Here is an 8,933-nt window from a genome sequence, read left to right as displayed (position 1 = left end):
CGGATCTCCATACACGGGCAGAACATGCAAACAATACCCTGGTCTGAATCAAGATGGAGATTTGAACCAGTAACTTTCTCGCTATGAGGCAACAGCCCTAACCACTGCACAAATGTCACACGATGCAGTGTTTCCCCTACCATTATATTAGGGGGGCGGCCCGCCTTTTTTAAAGATTTATTTTTGGGCTTTTTGTGCCTTTATTGCAGGGATAGGATAGTGGAAAGAGTCGGAAATCAGGGAAAGAAGTCATTTAAGGATACATAGAAAAGGACAGCTGTCACCAAGAAGTGTTTGTGTCGGTGTGTGTGTCGTCGTCGTCGTCCCCCCCCACCACCATGCTGTAAACCTAGGGGAAACACTGTGATGTCTTCTTTTGATTTATTTAGTGTTACTTATATAGCTTCCAAAATAAAAGACTTAACAAACGTATGTCATTCTCCTCATATAACACTACAGAGAGGTTTCATTGGTTGTCCTGCTGCTGGACTTGTCCGTGGTGCCCTGCAGACCTCACAGTGTGGGCAGCTGTGTGTTGGTTGTGTTATGTAAGTCTGCAGCGGCTGCCATCTGTCCAGGCCTGCAGGTGAGTCCTGCTCTGTGTGTGTCTGTGCGTTTCTGTGTGTGTGTGTATCTCCTGCCAGCTAATGAGTCTGCCAGCACGCACCGACGAGACGCTCAGCTACTCTATCTGCCAGAGAACAAACACACCTCTAGTGAAAGTCCTGCTGCATTATCCAACTTAAGGAAAGTGCCAAGCTGGATTGAAAAAAATAATTCTGAGATAATTCTGCAGATACATGAGACATTTATCAGATGTATAACTTTATATTAGATGTTCATATATTTATTGTTGCAATAACATAGAAAAAGCATTGAATTGTTTAAGCTGTAAGATAAATATCTGGAGCTACTTTTGCACTTACAGTAATAGATTTTTATACAAATACAGTGAAATATAATAATATCAGATTACGTTGCCATGTAAAAAAAGGAATTTGGTAAGTGCCTCATGGAGGATCAGAGGTTCGTGGCATATTTGGATTTGGCCTCATTTTTAAAGGTGTAACAATTATTGTCTTTTTATAATTTGATGTCTTATCAGATGATTTGGTATTCTTTTTTTTAACATTTCACACACAAAAAAACACTTACAAATTCATGCAGAAGATGCCCTCTGATTCATCAAGTGATACTCCATGTATGGTGGCTGAAAAGGACAAACACATAACAAAAGCCCCAAAAATGGAAAACCATAGAAATCCTGCAGACACTAAGCAAAAAAAGAAAACCTTTGCAGCACGTTTTGTATTTGATTTGGATTTGAATGTATTTATTCAACAGGGACAGTTTGAAACTGATGTGCTGCACAGACAGTAGCTACTCATTTCAATGTCTTGTCCCTAGTCAAGCCTTTGAGTTAGAAGAGTGTAAAATATGCAACATTCAACAACATAACACTACCTAAGAGGATACATTCAAATGTGTTGTGGAATTGGCTTTGTTTCTGACTTTGCTGCACATTTCTCCTAATAATGAAAAAGACAAAGACATTTCTGGTCCTTTCATGTTTGAACAGTTACTGCAGGACTTTCTAAAAACTTTTGATGCGCAGTGTTGAAAAATTATCCACAATCCAGCTAAATCATCTGGGATGACATCTGTAAACATCTGTGAGAAATAAAATGAACTACAGGCTTTAAGTCCAGGTCCCGAACTAAAAACATCAGAACCCAATGAGCTGTGAAGCTTTTTTAATCCTCCGGAAAAAGAAAAGGTGTTGAACATTAAACATGTTGTATTTCCTCATGAGTGTAGTAGAGCAGAAAATTGGGGCAGTGGGGCGCTAATGGCCAAGTGGTTAGTTTGTGCGCACCGTGTATAGGCAGCCAAATCTGACCTGTGTCTCTGGCTCATTCCCTGATTTCCGACTGTATCCACTGTCCTAACTCTCCAAAAAAAGAAAAAAACAACCAAATAAATCAGTAAATAAAACAGTTTGTGTTCCTCATGAGCGCAGAAGAGAGAGAGTAGAAAATGTGAGTACTGCAGTGGGGTGTCGGTGGCTGAGTGGTTAGTTAGTGCGAACCATGTACAGAGGCTGTAGTCCTCAAAGCGGGTGGCCCGGGTTAGAATCCACTCTGATGCTCCTCTCCTGCATGTCCCGCTCTCTCTCTCCCCGTTTTCCATCTCTATCCACTGTCCTGTCTCCTTAAAAGGCATTCAAAGCCTCAAAATAAAACTTTAAAAAGGAAAAGAAAGTAGCAGAAAATATAAAAACTGTACGCTCACTTCTTATATAAAAGATTTCACCTTAGAGTAACTATCTGTTCAGCTTTGATTATGAACTTTGCCTCATGTGAGTCTCAGGTCTAAATTTAGCAGACACATTTCATGCAGATTCCAAAGAAGCCCAAAACCATTTCAACACCCTCACTCCTGATTCCTGAAATCTTGTTACAACACAGCTGAACTCAAAAAGTTCATAGTTTCAATAAAAGTTTCATACAGTAACAACCAGGCATTGAAGGGTCCCTGCTCTGTATTTCAGGATCATTGATGAAAGATTGCAGCGATGTGTCTGCACTTTGTATCTGATGCAATTCATCCCACAATGTTAAACTGATATGAGATATCTAATGGGATCCGGCCCAAGAGTTATAGGCTGCTTTGGATTGAAGTCAGTCTTTCAGTCCTTGACATGAGGCTGCAGTTGAGAAATGTCAACATCCAACAGTTTGGGACATCAGTGATATAATCATACTACTTTACATCAGACATTTCATCTCTATGATTTTTAGCTTCACCATTTCAAGGCTTTTGTGTTAATTTGACAAACTCTACAAACCCTTTTGGCCTTCATTCAATGAGTTTTTATTTCCTTTTTGCTGACATCAGTTCTTGAATCAGTTCTTGTATCTCTGCTTGAACTTTGGGTCACATCCAAAACTTGGTAAAGTGACCTTTCACTTCTCTGCTGCAAACAGAAGACACGAGGTTTCCATTTATCTTTGTTGCACTTTCCAATTTAAATCAAGAAGTCTACTCTCCTGTACCTTTGAACATTGTTTACCTGCTTCACTTAAACATCCTTTATTGTGATTTATTTTGATTTATTTTGACGGTGCATCTAGCCTGACAGTCATCTGTGCAAAAACCAAACTACACTAGACCGGACAACAATGTATTTTTTTCTTCTTCATTCTTCACAATGTGCTAAACTCTGCTACTTGTTACTTAAACTACTTATCGTACTCCTTTTCTTTATATATGTACAACCCTTATTTCTCATGAAAGCTGGGACACTGTGTAAAATGTGAACATTGAAATCCCTAATTTAATTTAAATAACACAAAGACAACATTGAAACTATGAAATTGCATTATATGTGCATTCATGTGATGTCGGTCACATCGGATAAACAAGTTCCCGAGTTGTAAAATGTCCATGAACACCTGATCAAGATGGAGCAACAACTCGGGAAAGCATGGGACGCCAACTTGACGTCATATTCACAGTGAGTTTGACATTTTACCCTCAGGTCGTCGTTTTAAAGCTCCTGTGAGGAAGACTAAAAGACTCCAGGTCTCATTTGTACCAAGTGCAATGAATATGTTGAACAACAATTAGCCTTTGTTATTCTTTTTGCACTTGAATTGCACATTTGCACACCTCCACTTTGCACTTTAATAACTTGGTAGGAATTCCCATTTGGGTATGGGCTCTTGACTGATTTTGTGTTTTCAGATTTTTTTTAAATTCATCTTGGTTGATGTGTTTTGTGAGGGCAAAGTATGTTAAGTTAATGTTAAGATACTTTTGATTAAGTCACGTATTACACATCCACTTTTTAATCAAATATAATTTGTAACAGAGTCATTCACATGTCTTCTTTGTAGTATCCATGCTGTTTGATGTTGTTGTTACAATATTCAGACTTTCCAAACTGAAATCATGTGAACACACTGAAGTCAGAAGAACGACTTCCCAACTCGGACACTGGGACCGTCCGAGGAGCACCTGAATGCAGCACATTATCAGAAAAGTGATTAGCCCATTTGTTGCCTGCAAAATGTTTCAACAAAGTTTGGACATCGGCAACAACAGAGTGGAGAGGATGTGATATGCTAAATGAAAAGCCCTCAGTTAGTGAATGAGGTTTAACTGGAAACAGGTTAGTAACATGATTGGGTGAGTGACAGTGAGGCGGAGTGTCTCTGAAGTAAGGACGGGGAGGGTTTCATCACCCTGTGGAAGACTGAGCTGGACTATTGTGTAACAAATCGAGACAAAAGTTTCTCAATGTGAAATTGCAGAGAATCTGGGGGACTGCATTGTCTGCAGGACATGATCCGAGAATCTGAAGAAATCTCTGTATGCACGGGTTTGATGGCCACACGGCTAATATCACTCTCACCTCATTGGTCGTCCACCAACACATGTTTATATCACAGTCAACCACACACACACAATTAACACATTTAGATTATCAGTTTTTATTCTTTCATTTAGTCTTACATTGTTTAAATGAAGTGTGCACAGTTTATTCATTGTAAGATAATAAACACTCATCTATGTTGTACTTTATAATCTTTACTTCTGTCTCTTGAGTTACCTCGATGTTGGGGGGTGGGACTTCCTGATCTGGGCAGAAGGCGCTTATATTCTATATCAGAGAAACTAAAATGTCAACATTTTTAGGCTATGGGGTTTAATATTGTGCTTTATCTTTATTTGTATATGTATAATTCCCATATTTATATATTTCTAACCCCTACCGACTAAATTATATTTCCCTTTTTTGGCCAAGCTTATATTCAGTATCTGAGAAGCTAAAATGCCCAAATTTGCACCAGGAGATTAAAAAACTATTTCTGATTCTAATTTTTTTGTATTAAATCCAACGTTTTGAAAAAGAAAAAATGCACCTTGATTGATTTTTCTCTTCTGGTTGACTTCATTCGCCTCTCTTGTACTTTCTTCACTTGTGTAAAGCACTTGAAACGCCCTCTGTGTTATCAACATGCCGTATAAATAAAGCTGCACTGACTCACATTGCCTTTTATGTAATTCATGATCTCGATTAATGTAATGAGTTAATACCTGTGTGTGGTGTTCCTGCACGTTCTTATATAAGACATGCTGTGTGAGGTCGACTGCATCTGTGGAGCAGATAGCATATCATCTCTAGATAGGACTCTGTTATCCTGCAAGCTTTCATTTGTTGTTCTGACACACCGAGCTGTCATATATCATATTTCAGTCTTCTAAACCTGTGAAAAATTTGACACCAGTCGTTGTGTGTGTTTCCTCTGAGTCGACGGTGTTGATGTTTTGTTTTCTTAGTGGTGATTCTAGAGTCTGTTGGGGCCCTTGGCAAAAAATCATTGGGGGCCCCTCCAGTCAGCATTCATCACCAATATGTCTTCCAGGTTCCTGACGCTTACTCGTCGTCCTCTTTCTTTTTTCACTCCCACACAGATTATTCGACTTTTTCTTCAGTCACTTTCATTGACAAATGTTGATTTTCAAAGTAAGTAAGGGCAGGGCAATGAGAGGGAGTGCTGTCAGAAGGGGCCCCCTTAGGGAGGTATACTACTGTCATTGCAAAATGTGCACATCTCCACACACATCTGGTCTGTTGACAAACAGGCGCTGTCCGTTAAGGACAGGGTGGAGATAAGATACGACTCAGCGAACACCTAGATTATTCTGCACTTTGACCACCGTCTTCAAAAAGAAGTCGATGATGTTGTTACCCTGACCCGACTCACACCCACCTGAGACAAACAATCAACAACAGCTTGTCCCTACAGCAGACCAGGGGACACACCTCTCGATGCTAGAACGCCCCTTATATCAACGACTCGACTGATTGACATTGAATGATTGAATTTGTCAGATTTTTGATTGAACCTCTGCAGGAATCTTAAAGGATATAAAACTGATAGATCTGTTCTGTTTACTATTAGTGATCTATAAGAGAATCTACTCTCCTCTTGATACGGAGAAAATGTTCATATTGAGTATATTCATACAGTTTGTTTATTTCCAGAATCTAAAGTCTTTATTTAGAGACAGGACAGTGGATTCAGTCAGAAAGAAATCAGAGGAGAGAGAGAGAGACAGAGAGTGGAGAACGACATGGAGGTAAAGGAGCCAGAGGTCAGACTTGAACCCTACAGACTACAGCCTCTGTACATGGGGAGCAGAACTAACCACTAGACTGCCGGTGCCACAAGCAGGCGGCCCGGGTTCAAATCTTACCTGGGGCCTCCTTCCCACACGCTTTCCCCACTTTCTCTCTCTCCCTGATTTCTGACTCTATCCACTGTCCTATCTCTAAAACAAACGGCGGCCCTGAATTGCATCACCATGGTTGAAACCAGACCCTCCCACTTACAATGTATGGATCCAGAAAGTTTGGGACATTTATCAAATGGAACAAATTACATACCAATTAAGACTCCAAAAAGAAACATTCACAACAATCACAAACGATCTGTACTGGCTTTACTAACGCAATAGAGAGTGATGTTTCATTTGGGCGCAGACCAAGATCATGCACCATTTTTCCCTGTGGTTGACTTCGCACCTGTACTTTGACACATGATATCTTTGTCTGGATTATAATTTATTTCTTTATGATTACAACTTTTATTTATGATTTTCATTTCTCCTCTACTTTTATGAACATGTATTTATGTACTTTGTAGTTTGTTCATGTGTATTATTGTGTATATGTATATTCTTTGGAGTGGACATTTTGGTTTGTATCTTACTTTTGTAATCTATTTCTGCTGGCTTAATATCCAAATGTAACTATACAGCTGGAAAAAGAAAAAAAAGGAAATATTTTTCATATTGTACTGTTGTTGATGAGAAAAATGAATAAAAACTAAGTTAAAAACTAAATTAAAAGAGCCCAAAAATAATACTGAGAAAAAAAAAAAAGTATTGACCAATTTGTGCTTTGACTCTTTAGGATTTTTTTTTTTCTTATTTGTTTCTATAAATAATATAACAATATGTGAATCATTGACACGTCATTGGTATGTGAGTGAACATGTATGTATACATTTATAAGAAAGATGAATAACTATTAGGGCTGTTAGCATTAACGAGTGAATCACGATCAATAAAGGTCTGAAATTAATGCATTCATATTTTGTAATCGTGATTAACCGCAGGCTATTTGGTCCCTTTAAGTCAGTGATACTCAACCTGCGGCTCTCGAGCCACATGTGGCTCATTTGGGACTAGTTGTGGCTCTTTTAGGTCCTACTTGGAAACAAAAATCCAAAGTAATTATTTAAAAAAGGGAAACATTGTCAGCAGAAATGTTTCTTTGCTAGTCATGTCACTGTGTTTCCCCACACATATTTTAGGAAAGAAAGAGGTTTTTTTGATTGTGGCTCTTGCAAAAAAAAATTTTTGGTCAATGTGGCTCTTAAGTCTAACAAGTCTGAGTACCACTGCTTTAAGTGCACCGTAGATGCAAAAGAATAACCCTGCTGACCCTTGAATCTCTCATTTTACTTTTTACAAAAACCTCTCAGACAGCTCAGCTGTTGGAGTCATACAGAGTCATTTTCATTTTCTGTCTCTCGTCATTAAAAGGCTCTTTTATTTTGAAATTAAACACTTTCACAATTCTCTTTTTCTGCAGGTGCAAGTTTCTTTTTCTCTTAGTCAGCACTTTCATCAGACCAACACCCATCCACACACACACACACACACACACACACACGCACGCACACACACACACACACACACACACACACACACACACACACACACACACACACACACACACACCCCTCCACACACATTTGGTCCAGACGGTGATGAAAGTTTCGGGGCATTGCCCAAGCTGCCAGTCAGTTCATTTGGTAACATCAGAGCTGCCATGTGGAATAGAAGTGTCTAACAAAGTTCACAGATGCTCTTATCGTCCCGGAGAGAGATCCCAAACTGGACGTTCAACTTTAAATGTGGAGTTTAATCTGTAATAAAACAATAAATGTGACACGTAGTCATATTTATTGAGTGTCTGACCGACTTATCGCCCAGGCCTATTGAGTGGTGTCCAGTACATTCACTTCATATTATCTTTGATAGAGACATCGATATTAAGCTGTTTAACTAGTTTGTCATGTTGTGGCACTCTCTTACAGTCATTAAAGGAATAGTTCAACATTTGAGGATATTCATGTTTTTTTTTATGCAGCTGGTCGATCAGGGTGACCAGTTCAAGTACGGCATGAACCCTGACTGTGGACAGTAGACAACCCGGTTGACTTTGCTGTATTTTGGCTCCCACAGTTGCATGTCGAGGAATTTTATGTGGCATGTCTCTGTATCAGGCCTGTGTGTGTGTGTGTGTGTGTGTGTGTGTGTGTGTGTGTGTGTATGTGTGTGTGTGTGTGTGTGTGTGTGTGTGTGTGTCTCATGGGATCAATAAGTGTTTCTTTTATAGCTAACCTGAAATAACAATAAAAATAATAACTGTCTTACCAGCACCTCTAAAACCTGTAAATTGACTAACATCTTCTTTTTTTTTGCATCCAGTAAAACATCCAAAGCGTTAAACCTGCATGCATCTCCTTTGGGTCATTGTCTAGACGTGTTCTTGACCTCTTGGCTCCTCTCACTGTAAATGCTCGGCTCAGCTCACAGTCTATTGGCTCCAGTTTTATATTTAATCAGATATGAGGGTGGTATCAATATTTATCTATCTCTATTACATAAGGGAAGAAAATGCTCTATTGCATGAACATCCTATATTCAAATACGAATATTATCAACTCACCAAAATAACAAAGTTAAAAGTTCTCTTTGTGCAGGATTTTTAAAAGAAATATTGATTTAACATACTTCATTAATCTCTGAGGGGAAATTCTGTTTTATTAAAAAAAAATGCCTCTCACACC

This window comes from Labrus mixtus, chromosome 14 (genome assembly GCF_963584025.1).
Source record: "Labrus mixtus chromosome 14, fLabMix1.1, whole genome shotgun sequence".
Taxonomy (NCBI): domain Eukaryota; kingdom Metazoa; phylum Chordata; class Actinopteri; order Labriformes; family Labridae; genus Labrus; species Labrus mixtus.
The sequence above is the reverse complement of the archived record's forward strand: the minus strand, read 5'-3'. Positions refer to the sequence as shown.